Below are 16488 nucleotides of genomic sequence, written 5' to 3'. Positions count from 1 at the left end.
ACAAAATTCATCCCCTTGTACCCAACAGCTCTTGATACAGCATGGGACAACTTCAGACAGAGGGAAAACACTAACGGTGATGGCCAAACAGGAAGAAAAAGTTGGAAGCAAGAACACAAACACACCCATGGAAGTACTTAGAATCACAGGAAAATGTTCATGACTGCTTCTATATGCCAGAGGATGCATCTAGCATCCATCTACAAACAAGGACATTTCATGCTGCAAAGCCCCCCTCAGCAACAGCAGATCTGGCATCACTCAGTGCTGTGGTTTTCACAAGAGCATACATTTTCCTGACATAAAGTGTTCAAGGGGGAATATCCTGTGCCCGAGCACTATGCCCATACACCAGCACTGCAATACTGGAAACCTCCTCACTGATGCCAGCTTACAGCCTGGTGCTGTGAGAACAATACCGTCAAGACTGAAGGAGTATTTACAGAAATAAAACGTGGAGGAAGAAAAGTCAAAGCATGCAGGTTTATTTCAACTGCTGTAATTGTAATATACAGCAATGACACTGCAGAGAACTTCTGCCTTCTTGTTTGGTTTTTTTTTTAAATTACTATTGAAACAGAAGAGAGTATCTGTAGCAAACTAGGTTACATGAAAACAGGGAGAATATGTACATGGCACAAGAGTAACAAGTTGACTTTTTGTATGGAAAGCCAAAGCACAGTGTTTGCTAGGAGCTTTGCTCCAAAGGTCCCCTTGCTAGGCACTATGGGCAATGTTTATTAACAGCTACTTCTTGAATATGAAGCTCCATCTTTTTACAAAAGCTGTGCTGGTATTGCAACTGGGGAAACAAGGGAACTTGGGGGTCCTGGTCGATTACAAGTTCAGTATCAGTCAGCACTGCCCTGGCAGCCAGGAGTGTCAGCGCTGTCCTGGGGACATCAGGCCCAGCATGGTCAGCTGGGCAAGGGAGGGGATTGTCCTGCCCTGCTCTGCACTGGGGCAGCCTCACCTCAAGTGCTGGACAGTTTTGGGTGCCACACTATGAAAAAGATATTTTAACTATTAGAGAGCGTCTAAAGGAGGACAACAAAGATGGTGAAGGGCCTTGAAGGAAAGCCGTATGAGGAGTGGCTGGAGCCTGGAGGAGACTGAGGGGAGACCTCACTGCAGTTACAGCTTCTTGTGAGGGGAGGAGGAGGGGCAGGCACTGATCTCTTCTCTGTGGTGACAGTGACAGGGCCTGAGGGAATGGCCTGAAGTTGTGCCAGGGGAGGTTTAGGTTGGATATCAGAAGGTTCCTCACCCAGACAGTGGTTGGGCTCTCCAGAGAAGTGGTCACAGCACCAAGCCTGACAGAGCTCAAGAACTGCTTGGACAATGCTCTCAGGCACATGAGGTGACTCCTGGGGACTGTGCTGTGTCCAGAAGTTGGACTTGATGATCCTTGTGGGCCTGTTTCACCCCAGCTTATTCTGTGATAACACTGTTAGCTGCAGCTCACAATGGAAAATTAGCCTCAGGAGGCCTGGGAAGCTAAAGGGAGTTGAGAAGATGAAGGGAAAAAAGCAAAGTCCAGAGGGCCACAAGGATTTTTTTTACCTTTCATTTCTGGTCTCATTTCTTCTATTCAAAAGCCACCTGCAAGAAAATCTGAAAAAATTTTCTCTCCTTTAATAACGGGATTCCTGTAATCTATCTGTGCACTTCACTCAAATCAACTTTATACTTCCACAGGAGAAAAACAAAGCTACAGTCCCCAAAGCCTATTTTAATGAGCCTTCTTGGTGAAAATGTTGCATTTTCTAACAACAGAACCAATGAGACTACAGCAAGTAGGACCAAGGATGGAGAAGCGCAGTCTTGCATGACCATTACATTCAAGTGCACTATGTATTCAAGACAGTAAGCTTCAACTTACCTTTTCTTTAAATGCCCATAATTGCATAATAAAATTTAAAAAGCAAGAAGTAGGATAAAAAAGAGTGACAAGTCTGACTGTCTCTCCACATGTCCCTCATTTCCTCCAACACCCCACAGCTGCAGCACCAAACCTGAACACCAAGAACATTTATCATCCACCTGCCCACTCCTCATGCCAAAATCCTGCACTGAGCTCTGAACCCAGGGGACATCTCAAGAATAAAACTCTTTGCATTTAGTAGCCTGACACATCAAAGTTTGCCATCTAATCTATAGAAGTAATTAAAATTCTCCTGCACATGTGAAACACTGTAGAAAGCAAAAAATCGGTGTGTGCAGTTATCCTGTAAACAAGGCTTAGCTATAAAAAGGTTATCTCAGGTTTGCATGCTGACTAGATAGAGCAATCCAATAAAAAGTGGAGGAATTAGAAGACCATGAAAGCTGAGTGTGGCAGTCACAAAGGTAATGCTACACCATGCAAATCTGACTTGTACAGGGATAAGAGTGCACATAAAACCTGAATTAAGATGCCCTGCTAAGATGTGAAACTACAACCCCTGTGTTCAGGTGGGTAACTGACACCTTTCAGAGGACCACTTGTGTTTTGGAAACCAGATCACACTGAAAAAGCATACAAACAAGTCACCCATAGGCAAGTTACAGTATGTTAAGTATTTATTTGTGTGCTTACTCTATTTCCTGTGCTTGTGGGGTCATACCTGGAGTGCTGTGGGAGTAGTGAAATTTTCTGGTGAGCCCTAGCACACAAAATTACATGCAATACACTGAATTAGTTACAGTCCTCAACACAAGTGAATTTCTATACTTTTACGTAAATGAACAAAGGATGCATACTGGCACTATAAATGCACCCTAGTGCTTGCCTTGCTGACATTTCTTCATACAGTTAGACATGCTATGAGAAATCAATCTTAAAACTTTTCTATGTTCTGCCTGTACACCTGTGAGACCCTTCGTGGCTGCAGCTTGGTGCCTTCATCTTAAGATGCTAAACATCATGCCAGACTTTACCATCATACATAAGTAAACAGTACTAACAGAGGTCAGGCAAGTATGAATGACAGCTGGTTTTAAACAGAAGGAGGTACCAAAAAAAAAAAAAAAATCCTCCTTTTCCCACCACTCTGAGAATTAAAAGACAAAAAAAATTAGGTAGAAGTGTTATGCCATGGCATTGTGCTGCTCAGGACAGAATCCTAACCACTATGTACCCTGTTAAAATTCCCACCTTCAAAATAGTAAAAAAAATATAGAGTCATTATTCAGAGAATCAACTACCTTTAAGATCTAACTGCTTTTCTAAAAGATAAAGGTGCTAAAGCTATACAAAGCAAGTTTTTGACCTTCCTCCTGCCCAAGATGCACAAGGAGTACTGAAAGTGAAGACACAGGGACAGAAAACAAAGAGACAGGAGATTGCTTACAAATGCATTTGTCAGATCATTTCCCCACATCTTTCCCTTCTTGTACTTCATACATCTGTAAATTGTTATTGTTGCCAAAACCACAAAGCCAGCTGAGGGCATTTCTGTTAGAGAAGCTCAGGGCTGAAAAGCCTGGTGAATCCTAAGGAGCTGAACATCCTTGCCTGCACCATGTCAAACCAACTTCTGCTGAGAATCAGCAAATTTTTGTGTATCAAATCATTGCTGTAAAAAAAGCCCCTGAAAGAGGACTGACTCCTGGAGTAGTTAGCAAAGAAAGCATTGGTCCCTGCACATGTCCGTTGTTTGATTTTGGCAGCACTTTCTGAAATGTTACTTCATCAAAAGACCCTGCTACAGGAGGCAAGTACTGTGGTTTCTTATATTTTATTATTTGTTTTAAGGGTAGAAAGACCAGCCAACCAATTTAAAGTAAATTCTGTAATGGTACTGCTGTGTGCGATCTTATCACTTACTCTTTCTATGAACTTTAAATAGACTACTGGAGGAAAAAACCACCACTTATCTGGCAACTTCCAAGATGTTTTCTGCAAGCTCATAATATAAAGGCTTCAGTTACCTGCAGAAGTCAGGCAGTGAATTCCAGGAAAATAAGTACCTTTCCTCCAAAGTTTAGCCACTCTTTTCTTTCAATAAGAGGTATCAAATCCTTGGTGTAGTGAAAACCCCGCTGCCATTAAAATCTGTTCCAAGGAAGAACACAGCTAAACTGTATCCCCAGCTCCAGCAACAAGATGTAGAAAATTTTGCCACATTTGCTTCATACTTTCACAAGCACTGGTGCAACGGCAGGGTCAGCACTGTAACCTGATGTAATATATCTGCTTTAAATACAGGGACAAAGCAATATCCACCCAAACAGCAGGCAACAGGTTTCCAACCCATTCTATGCAGGGCAGCAGTCCCCTGGAAAAGGGAGCACCAGACATGCCTCCTCTGCCTCACTGTGTGTGCAAAGCCTCTTAAACAACATATTCAGCATCTTGTTCCTACAGATAAGCATCTCCATCCATCCAGTTGTGATGCCAGCTCATGCCCACCAGCAACCCTCAGGCTCAGAGTCACCACATCACCTGATCCTTGCTCTAGCTTCTCCATTCAGCCTGGTCCACTCTATAATCATAACCACATAACCATCTACATAGTCAGGGCGTGTGCAGTAACAAGGAACAGACAAGAATGGATTTGACACTTTTCATTCCTTCCCTACTCCCCACCCTGCCTGGATGGAAGGAGCCTGGAAAAACTAAGGTAGCACCAAAGAAACCAACCAGGCAAGAAGATCAGCTTTCAGCTGGGTCCATCCCACTACAGATTTACTGCAGGAGAAGCAGTAGCATGACGTAGACATGTGGGTGATGAAGAGGTCTTACATGGCTGAAGATGAGCAAAGCCATCACACTGCATCCAGCAAGGAACCATGGCAAAAAGAAAGGCAAATGAAACAGACAAAATGGAAGATGTAGAATTCTGTCTAATGCAGAACTCTAAAATGCTATTAAGAGGAGGCCAAAATAAAATGCATTGCACAATCATCATTTTACATATAAGAATGGCTCTAGTGAAAAGTACAAAATTTGCAGAAAAAAGAACACACAAAATAACAAAAGGTCATACAGGATATGTCACACAGAGATAACTTAGAAGATTTCTTAAATATAATTGTAGCAGTATGAAGTGATAAATTATTGCACTGTAAAAAGCAAACAACAAAAAACCCAATCTTGACATGTTCAAACTATGAAAGAGGCAGATGTTAGGATGTGTTAGCCTGTTTCTGTCTTGAAAACTGCAGGACTAAGGATTGTCTCATGGCAGGTCAGGTATGGGAATGGGAAAAAACTTAACCATCAAGAGACCAAACCCATGAAGAACCAACAAAATGTTTATTTCAAGAAAAGGCAACTTGAATGTTTTATTCAATCTAAACACAGCTAAAGTATTCCAACAGAAACAGTGCTAATTAAAATAAATACACAGAAAAAGACTGAAATAAAAAGCTAACCAGAGAGTGAATATGACCAAAATCTCTTGCTACACCCTGGTCAGCCTGCAGCTGAGGGCCTTGAGGACAGAGGGGAAGAATCTCCTTTAATTCTCAGCCTTATATGTTATACTGTAAGAAACAACAACCTTACTAGTGATTTGAGACATCTTGAGTTGCCCAAGACTAAATTCAATGGGAAGTTGACTTTCTGATAATTCCAAATATTTTTTATTTGATGCCCAAAGCTCATTATTAAATTTGTTGAGAAAAATACATTGTTATGCAACTAGTGGTTTACACATAAGAAACAATGCAGCATAAGTGAAAACCTAACTTATAGTGTATTTTATATGTGCTCATATTCTGCCAGGAGCGAAAGGACACAGTCAAGTGGTGTTTCATCAGCAACACTTGTAAAGCAGCTCTTTAAACTCAGGGCAAAAGACGTGCTTTTCAGCCTCTATATTAAGACTCTGCACATTAACTATAAAAATGTCAACATATTAGAAGTTGCTCAGCAAGTAAACCCTGTACATTCTGAGCACACCTATTTCATACATGTTTTGTACTGACTGTGTAGGATACAGAAAAACACTTTAGGAAATTAAATTTCTTATTCATGTCAGCAGCTTTCTGAAAGTCTTCCCCTCTGGAATCTCACCACCACCACATCTCTATTTTTACTGTATGCTAAAAGCAAAACATGTTTTTATGCAAAAAACTCTTTCATTAAGCAATATTTTAAGTATCAAAACACCATTCCTGTAGTTGCAGGTTATTTTTCCACAATGATTTTACCTTTGTGTAATACAAACCCTCCACATAGATGTGTCATCTCTAAACCAAACAGCAGCAAAAGGACCTTTCAATTAAACAGACCTGTTATTCTCAACCAGGAAGTTAAAAGCTCAAGTCCATATCCCCACACTGGAACTGGTAAGTGGTGGATGAATAAGTGCAGGGAAAAAAACAAAAATTAAAAACTACCAAAAAAATTTTGTTAATGTTTCTGCTCTCAGGTTAGTACTGACAGCTTAGGTGGGAATTTGGTAAGGATCTCAGAAGAGCAATGATGTTGCAAGTGAGGATGTGCCAGAACCACCAATGGCTGATAGAGCTTCTTCACTGGTTCAATGCAAAACCCAGCCTTGCTCCTCTGTTCTGCAAAACAACCCTACAGGGTGTTTGGTGAGTAAGATTTTAAAAAGCAAAGACTGAAAAATAGATACAGACAGACATATGAAAGTGTAAAAAGGTGCAGCAACAAAAAAGTAAGTAAGGAGAGGAGCAGAAAACTACATCACTTCTCTGCTAGGCTTCTTCACACGTGCAGTTGCCCACTCAGTCACTGCAGGTTCAAAGATGGTCATCTTCCAAGGCCATGCATTTCTCCTTTGAAGGCAACACAGCACTATTTAAAGGATGTAAATAAAACACTCCAAGAGGATTGTTTTTCATACTCTGTAAAGTGCAGTTAAAACCTGCCAACATTACTGTGTTCTCACAGAGAAACATCTCTGTTTCTCATTCTTCAGGATGCAAAAATATATTTTAACAGCTTCTTAAATGTATATTTTAAGACAGAAAGTCAATCCCACATGCTTCGAAAACTGCAGTGCTACATGCAATCGATACCTGAGCTGATGCATTGTTTGAGCCTGACGTGTTTTTTGAAACCAGGAAGCATTCAGTCTGCACAACTGGAAATTCATCATAGCTCTGCAATTGTTCAACTAGAGTTTAGATTTGAGTCTCTGATCTAAACAAGTCCAGCACTGAATTTACAAAGTATGAGCCAATTAAAACAGACTTAAAAAAAAAATTTGAAAACAACATTAGCAATCCCTTCCTGCACCATAATGCAACCACTTAGCAGTGCTGATAGAACAAGAAATCAATACAAAGAAGTACCAAAAGACATTATTTTTATTCTGCAAGGCATGACCAGACTTGCAGCCTGCTTTTGTGCACTTCAAAGGGAGATGATGATGGTTTTGAAAGGGCTAAAAAAAGAATAAAGAAGTTAGAGGTTCTGGGAACCTGTCAAGTAAAAATGGAGAATCAGGTATGTCCTCTGGAATATTACTTGGGAACCTAATGAAGACTGCAAAACCAGAGGACAGTGTCATGGTTTGACTCTAGCTGGTAAATAACACCCCACAGCTGCTTGGCCACCCCTCTGCAGAGCTGATGGAAGAGAGGAGAGAATCAGAAAAAGGTAATGTCTGTGGGTTAAGATAAGAACATTCATTTAATAAATGAACTAAAATTAACAATTACAATAACAACAAAACTAATAATAATGAAAAAGGAGATAACAAAAAGAGAGAGAGAGGAATAAAATCCAAGAAAGACAAGTGATGCACAATACAATTGCTCACCACTCATTGACTGATGCCTGACCAAACCCCTGAGCAGCTATTGTCCTCCCAGCCAACTCCCCTCAGTTTATACACTGACCATGACATTCTGCAGTATGGAATATCCCTCTGGCCAGTCTGGGTCAGCTGTCCTAATTGTGCCTCCTCCCAGTTTCTTATGCACCTGCTCACTGGCAGAGCATGGAACACTGAAAAGTCCTTGATTTAGAGTCCACCCTGCTCAGCAACATCTAAAACATCAGTGTGTTATCAACATTATTCTCATACAAAACCCAAAACACAGCGCTGTACCAGCTACTAAGAAGAAAATTATTCCAGATGGAACTAGGACACAGAGCTCTTACTATTTAAACTCATATGACAAGTGGTCTGACACCATCAACTCTAAAAACTTAGACTTGCATGACTTACAGCCATGCACAGTTTTTACCTGTAAGAAAGCACAGGCAGCAGCAACAACTCATGGATTAGCAGGGCAATGATCTACACTGAAGCACAATGGGCTTTCCATAATTACCTGAATTACTATTATTTTACTCCTCATTTTTAACTAAGCAAACAAACGCAGTACTCCTTACTGACTTGCTCAGGACCATCTCTGTCAATCTCTGTGTAAGCATCTTGCACCCTATATTGTTGGTGTTCCCTTGTACTTGTGTTCTTCTCTAGTCCTTACACCGTGTTTTAAGCTCTTGCAGATGGTGATGGAGACACATAAAACTTCCCAGCCCATGGCTCAGTCCGGTGCCTGGGGCCTGGCAAACCCAGCCAGCCCTCCTACAGCCAGAGCAAACAGGCTGCAGAGGCAACCATGGTCTAAGCTGCGCCTTCTGGGTGGCAAACAAGTCAGAATTTAAAAAAAATATGAAAGAACCTGCTCAAATCTTTTGAAAGAGGCTTTTCTGCTTAGGCGTGGTACAGAGGCAGAGAAAAAAACCCCATAAGTAACTAGGCCTACTGGACTGGCAGCTTACTTTCTGTCACTATATCACATACGTTAATAAAAAAAGAACATTCTGTACCATGTTGTACAAACGCAGGTATTTTTCCCATTAATGAGGCTTTATGCATGCACAAGTCATGCTTAAAAGATTAATGCAAACCTTAGCAACATGCCAAAAGGCCACTGTACACCAAATGAATCAAGGGATAAATGTATGATGCAAGGGATAAATGCATGACCCTAATTTAGGACAACCAGCTGAGTCTGCACCAGTTCACAGGGTCTGTGATGAGCTAAGAGCAACCTCTCCACATCAGTACTGCAAAACAGGAATGAACCACCAAACCACAATCAGACATTCACCATAAGCATCTGCTGTCCTACAATCCACAGAAGCACGTACATAAAACACAGGCACAACTTTCACTGCATCCTTCGAATCCAGCCAAATCCAGATTTGTGTGCCTCTCCCAACAGTGGCCTGCAGCCACCACACAAGCCCTTCCTCAAACCTATGCGAGCAGCCATGTGAATGAACTGACCCCACAGATGGTTTCTGGCAAACACACAGGCCATGCACCCCAAGTAACATGACATTTGAACTTCAACATGCAAAAAGGTTTCTCAAGTTTCTTTTTCTAAAGGGCAGGGTGATGTTAAACATTGAAGAATGTCATCCTCCTAACCAGTTAAAGGTTTAATTATTGTTTTTTAAGTCAAAGGTTGTCCCTACTGTTTGACAAGGAGATGATTCTCAAAATGATGATTCAAAACTCTAGTATTTTTAAAAGTAACCCAAGAGCAGGAAATATTCCTTCAGGAAAAGGTTAACTGAAGCTTTCTGATTCAATTATGTGCATAGAAATAGCATATCTGAAGGGAAGCCTTCATAGATTAAGGTATAAACGTCCGTAGTTTCCCAAATCTTTGCTGTCTCAAGTGAACCCAAACCTGAGGACACAGGATCAGCTCAAGGACTAGACCTCTACATTCAGACCACTGTGTTGACAATGATACAGCACCGGCAAACGTAAGCAGATTTCTTGTATTAATTTCTAAATGCTTCAAGATCTATTTAAATATAGGTGTCATGGTTTTAACTCAGCAGAGGAACTGCTCCTCCACAAAGTTGTGGTCTGCTCCAAACCTTAACCATATGATCTCTGAGGGAAGAAGGCATTTTCCCACAGCTAGCACTTGCTAAGGGCTCCTTAATCAACACAAGCACAGCAGAAATACTGCTTTAGCCTGAAATGCTTCCCAGCAAACTTTTAACAGCAAAAACAGTGAGGGAGAAAAGAAAAAAAGAAAAATGGCAAACTTGCCTGCTTATGAATTAACTAGCTAAACATATGAGGTGTATTAGGTTTAATAAACTAAACAACATTATTCTGTGAATTAATACTTGTTAGTTTTGTCTAACCCTGATAACATCCTTAAGATGACACCAACAAAACCTCCCACTGGCATACAGAAAAGCTGGAGTGTTACCTGAAATCAAGACTACATCCTTTTTGAAATCAAGTGCTTTACAGCAGAGAGCCTGAACATGCATATAGGAAGAAAGCAATTGCCCTCCAGTCACTGCAAAGAAAGCTGGCAAGAAGAGAAAGAGTTTTCTCAAGGTCAAGAGGGAAAGGAGCGCTTCCAAGCGATAGCAAAAGAACAGTCACTTTGTTCAAATCACTGACCCAGAGTCTCAGAGAAGAGGGTTATGTAGGGATCGAAGTGCAAGGCACAATTAGAAAATGCAGGAAAAAAGGTTTATTCCACATTTGCTGTATTGCACAATCAAGTTTTATCCCTGTAAACGTTAGAGCAACTCAGCATATTCAGTTACTGCCCAAAGCAGATCAGTTGGCAGGCAAATGTTTGATATGAAGTTTTGACAGACATCAATTAAATACAGACAACTTTAGCTTAAATACAAGTTCATGAAATGTCTGTATATTTCTACCTGCCCAGTATACCACTGGTCATTAACAAAGCTATCATTAATGAAGCACAACCTCTACAGTTAATAAAGTTTTAATAAGGGCACGAAAAATACCCAGTTGCTATGGGATGCCAGTGCCACCTCAATTCATGGTACTGAGCTCAGCATAAGTAGCATGATTCATTTGTTTATGGAGAAGTGACAATTGCACTTAGCAGCATGCATTTTTTGTAAAACCTCTACACTTGGTAAGGAGGTTTATTTTTGTTTCATGCGAGTCAACTATTTCATAAAAAAACCTAAATAATTCTCCAATGCATCCAATACAGCAGGAAACCATTTACCAGCTACATACTTCAGACAAGCCTGCTCTTGTGCTTTTATATGCCCTGTAAGATAATCTGTTCTAAATGCCAAAACACAAACAGAGAAACCAAGGCAATATATTTCAGAAGATTAATTTCATTAAATAGATATGCAGAGACCCAATGCATATACAGTCAACAGCAACTCTACAAGCTCTTTCCATAAGATTGAAGGCAGCATTTATTTGTCAATCAAAAAAATCAATTAATGTCACTGTTTGCATTATCCTCACCAAACAAAGATGTAACTGCTGTTCTGTCAGATGATGTGGGCAAGCTTTGGTGCCCTCAGAAACCCAGATATCAATCACTTTTACCAATCAGCACTCAGGAACTGCAGGGATGTCAGCCTAAGCAACGCCCTCTTAACCGTATTGCTGCAATACCAAATTTAAACAGCCTTAGGAAAGGTCATAGTGAAACAATCTGACCTGGAAAAAAGTTTTTAAACAGACCACTTTCTATGTAATTCATTGATTATCCTTTTCATTTGTCCTTGTATGTTCTTCCATTTAAGAGAAAAAGCATTTTCAATGCTAGTGTGCACAAACTGCAGGAATCTGCATTTTTGACACATTTAAGAATCACAAAACAAATAAGCAACTACATTACAAAGATTACTGGCAGTTTTGTGAAGTGTCTGTATGCACATGGAGAAGTGTGCTCTGACTGTCATGCAGAAAGCATCAATTTTCTTGAGTCTATTATATAGCTAAACAGCTTTGAAACGCTTACGCTGTAGCCTGGAAGAAAGCAATTTTGTATACTGTAAAAACAGAAAAACAAAAGCATTACTGCAAGAGCTGAGCCCTCATGGTATTCCTACGTCTAAACAGTTTAATAGATCTCACCCCTACACAACTAATTCAGGACATGGTAATGACAGAAAGTAACAAAAAAGGATTGACATTAAGATGACAAAATGAATGAGTTGTTATGCAGGAGAGGTTATACCAAACAATATAATTACCTATATTTTCCTTCACACCCTAAAAGAAGAGCTGCCAAATCTAAGTGAAGCTTTTGTAGCTGTGAAGAACCAACATTTTGCTTCTGATACATCTTAAGACAGCAGGAGTAAAACAACATGCCAAGAAAGAATAGGTAGAGGTATTTGTGGCTCTGCTACTAATCAATGAAAGAGCACCCTTGACTCTCTTAGTTCAAAGTCAAAGAACAAAACCTCCATGTACTGAAAAAAAAACCAAAACCAACAAACCAACAACAACAACAAAAAAAACCAGAAGCAAAAAACAAACAAAAAAACACCCCAAAACCCCCAAACACACCACTAAGAGCCCATTCACTCCAAAGGGCTTTCTCAATCCAAGAGAGCCTTGCTGGCATGAGTTGTCACAGGGAACAACTCAGCACAGCAGGCACTCTGGCTCCCTGCTGCTGTGCTGGGAACGCAGACTCAGAGAGCTAAGTTACCTACCATGTGGCTAGCAGGGTGACACCTGACATGGCACTGAGCCCACCCTTCCATCCAGTCACTGCTCCACACCACCACTCTGCTCATGCCCTGCCCACCAGGCAGGCAGCAGCGAGAATGAATGCTCACTGGTGACATCCTTTTAGCACTAAGTCCAAGAGGGCCAGAGGGGACAAGAGTACACAGAGGCATGACACTTTTTAACGTGCCACTGTAGGCAACTGCTGTTTCTCTTCCAAAATTTTTTCTTAGGTGGGATACAGACAGCATTAACTGAGAGATCTGCTTTGTCGGTCATGGAGTGGGGGTTGCTGAGGCCACCAGAGTAATGCAGAAAACAATTTTAACCTTGTGCTCTGCCTGAGTGTCATTTTTTTCCAAGTTCAGCAGAAACAGAAGCCTTTGATGTTGCAATGTTTACTGCCCCAAAAATGAGGAAGGCAAAGGAATGCAGTCAGCTCAGTACTTGAGAGCACTTAACTAATTAGCAACTGAACGTCACTTACAAGGAGCATGTATGCAAAGGGGCAGCTCTGGATCACGCTTAGCCCTGGGCTCTCCAACTGTGCCTGCTGGATCTGAGCACCTGGACAGCCTGAAATCCTAAAATATTGTCAGTTCCACCATCATTCCCAAAATTTTGAATCTTCAAGCATACTTCCAAAAATCTGCTCCTAGTAAGTTGCAAAAGAAAGTGCAATTAAAGGAACTGTCCAGAGGCCTGATGGATCTACAGTACTACTTCCAACTTACTTTTTTTTTTTTTTGTTCTGTTAACTTATCATCTCTGAGTTAATTCCTCTTATAAACAAGACAAAATGAAAGTCAGGAGGCAAAGAAGATTAGACCAGAGAATTCAAATTATTTTATTTCAAGTGTGGCTGCATTAAAGACAAAGAATGCAACAAAAAGACTTCATGCTGAGAAATTTAAGAACAACATCAACTTACTAAAAATACTGCAATAAGTAAACCCAGAGACTGGTCAGACAGCACATAAACTAAATATCATTAATGATGCTGTATTTAAGTACCAAATATGCATGAGTTTTAATCAAAGATAGACCATCTGATCAGCTGCTGCTAAGTAAAAGGCACTAACTCACAAAGTGCAGCTGTTTTTTAAAAAGCAGCATGAGGCACAGAGACCATCAGCCAGACCTTTGTCAGCTTGCAAGATAAAGCCACACTGCATATTCATTTCACTGCTGCTCTCCCTGGTTGCATCTGAACGCTAAAATACAGGAGTCTTAAGTCAGAACACATGATAAATTCACTTAGCTACTTATGAATAAAAAACACAAAGAGGAGCTTCCAGCATACATTACATATGTAATGTGTGCCTTGTACAAAATTCAGTAAAGTCAAGCAAAGTTCTGGCATGTCTTTTACTGCTCTTGACCAGTATCAGCTGGCAACAGCATCCCTGAGGGCAAAACCATGCTTAACTTCGGCAAACCCAGCACAGTGGTCTTTTTCATTTGCTTCTAAGTTCACAAAGAGCTGGGAAGGGATCTCCACCCAGCTGACCCCAGCTATCTCCAGGTACCACAAGTTTCAGGTAAAATCCCCTCTCTGTGTACAATACAGCTACCCACAGCCAGAGTACATGTACAGAGTACATACTTGCTGCTCTGAAAGCAGACTATGCCTAGTGCATCACAAATATATGAATACTTATACAAAAAACTCCATCTTTTATTGCTAAAGAGCATCAGACGATCACGTGTGCCACAGGCTGACTCTCTCCGACACAGCTTCAGCCGCTGTTAGCAGCGGTGAGCCTGTACCAGAACTTACCTCTAGCTATGGAGTATTTTAGCAGCAGAGGATAATCTCGGGCTGCGACTGCACCGAAGGAGTGAGAAGGACTTAGAGTGGAATACATCCCAAAACTCCTCAGCGCTATTTACAAGTTCTTATTTAAACCAAATAAAACCCCTCCCTCTACGCTAGCAGCTTAATACCGATGCAGCAGCACCATTAGCTCGCATCTACAAAAACTTCGCAGCCACAAACCCTCCACCCAACCGCGGCCACCGGCGATAATTTCAGCCGGCGGTTCACGGCAGGCCCGCGGCTGCCTGGCGCTGGCAGGGAGCTGCTGTGGCAGAGATAACCTCACCCTGGAAGCAACCTGGCTCAAAACTCCGGGGAAAGGCTGTGCCGCCACGGGAGACACCGGCACGCTCATCCTCCTCTAGTTTCAGCTGCAGGGCGTGTTTCCATTTCCACAGAGCGGTTTTGGAAACTTCCTGATGGGAAGGATCCCAACTGCAGCCATGCCCCTGCCTTGTTTTCCCTCCCCATCGCTAGGAGCCGGCTGAGCACTTTGCTGGAGTTTTCTGTCACAGCCATGAGAACTCTGCCATGGCATTGAATCCCACAGCATCAGAGATCACGCGAAACACTGAGAAGAATACAAATCAGCCGTACGGAGCACAGCCTTTCAGCCGCGGCCGGGACTCGGCGCACCCAGCTGCCGGAGGGAGAAACGCCTCTTGTCGTCTGCCAGGAGCCCTCCTTGCTGAGCAACCAAGGTGCTACTATTCCTGCCAGCTCTGCAAAACTGACCTTTTGTCTGCAGACTCATAGCACAGATCGATACCGGAAAGCTCTCGGAGCGGGATCCTCAGATGCCGCATCCCTGGCAATACGGGGAAAGGAACGAGGGCAGGAGAGCAACAAACGCGGCAGAGAAGGAGAAAACACGCTGCCCAAGACAATACCTCACATAACCCCGGGCACTGCTTCTAATGCTGCTGGTGCCCGAGGGCTTCCAGGAGATGAACAGATAAAAACAAAGTCATAAAGTTTTTAAGAAAGTCCCTGCACAGGCATCTGACACACTGACACATTTCTACCATTTGCCCTTCCTTTTCTGCTCATTTCCTAAGGCACACACTCTTTAAAGATCTAGGTTTTAAAACGGCCCGGCCCCTTTTAGAAGCACTGCACATCTCCAGGGCGCTGGTTTAACGCGGCGTCTGCCCTGTCCCACACACAGACCCGGGAACTACCGTGCCAGCGGCTCCAGTTCTAAACCACTAAGGCGGCCAGGGACGCTGGGCAAGAGCTCAGGGAAGGAGAAGTAACAGCCTTCCTTTCCAAGGCCGACGACCCCTTCCGCTGACACCCCGCCTCTCCGCCCGGCTGCTCCCCTGGCCGCCAGCAGCCGCCTCAGCTGCACACCCCACACACCCGCCAGGGAAAAGATGGGTCAGGGTTTTTGTCTGGGGCCGTGGCAGCGCTCAGCCCTCCGCGAGCTCTCCGGGAAGGCAGCTACGGCCGAGGATGGGGGATGAGGCGCGGGGTCTCTTCCCTTCCTGCCCCTGTTATTTCACCCCACCCCGTGCTCCGCACGGCGGAAGGCGCTGCCGCCGCCGCCCGGGATGCAGTATCCATGGCAATGCGGGATTGCATCATGCTCTTGACTAAACTGCACCGGGGAAAAGACGCTCCCGGCGAGAGCCCCGTCCCTTCCGCCGCCCCGTCCCCTCCCTTCCCCGGCTGGCCTGCCCGCCACTGCCGGCCGCAGCCCCGCCGCTCCCCGCCGGGCGCCAAGCTCCCCCTCCGCTCCCCGCACCCCCCGCGCTGCCGCCGCACTTGTTGCGCGCCCCGCGGGGGGGCGCCCCCCGCCCGCCGTGGCCCCCGTGGCCCCCGTCCCCCTCATCCTCCGCATCCCCCTGCGGGCCCGAGTGGCCGCGCCGCATCCCGTTTCCGGGCGGAGAGCCCCGGCGCTGCGCTCCCTCCCGGCCGGGGACGCGGCCCTACCTGGCGGCGACGGCGACGCTGGGGGCAGCGGGCGGCACCGGCCGGTCTGTCCCGCTGCGAGCCGCGGGGGCGGGGCCGAGGGGCGGGCGCGGGGCACCGGGCCCCGCCCCCCCGCCGGCCGTGGGCTGACGGTGACGTAAGAGTGGTGCGGGGGGCTCACGGGCGGTGGCAGAGGGGCGCTATGACGTCACGGCGGCAAAGAGCCAATCGGGCGGCGGCGGTGGCTCGGGAGCGGCTCGCGCGGGGCTCCCGCCGCCCGGGGCTCGGGGCCGCCGCGTCCAACAGGTCCCGGGCGGGCGGGGGAGCGGAGAGCGG

At 44.1% G+C, this 16488-nt stretch overlaps 1 protein-coding gene across 4 annotated transcripts in view; it reads right to left on the bottom strand.

The window, feature by feature from the left end:
* Nucleotides 1–16236, bottom strand: part of ELOVL5 (ELOVL fatty acid elongase 5) — a 39529-nt gene extending 23293 nt beyond the window's left edge. Inside the window, exon 1 of one of the 4 annotated variants that reach the window (XM_005518100.3) lies at nt 16174–16236. The gene's annotated coding sequence lies outside the window, so the exon portion shown is untranslated. Of the gene's footprint in view, nt 1–11198; nt 11222–12403; nt 12423–16173 lie in introns of those variants that run through there. The other 3 variants (XM_088052792.1, XM_088052791.1, XM_014263576.1) reach the window with 3 other exon arrangements.
* Between the last annotated feature and the right edge of the window lie 252 nt (nt 16237–16488).

This window comes from Pseudopodoces humilis, chromosome 3 (genome assembly GCF_049639895.1).
Source record: "Pseudopodoces humilis isolate 2021_Gansu_Grassland_sample_001 chromosome 3, ASM4963989v1, whole genome shotgun sequence".
Taxonomy (NCBI): Eukaryota; Metazoa; Chordata; class Aves; order Passeriformes; family Paridae; genus Pseudopodoces; species Pseudopodoces humilis.
This window is presented reverse-complemented; position numbering and strand designations above follow the sequence as displayed.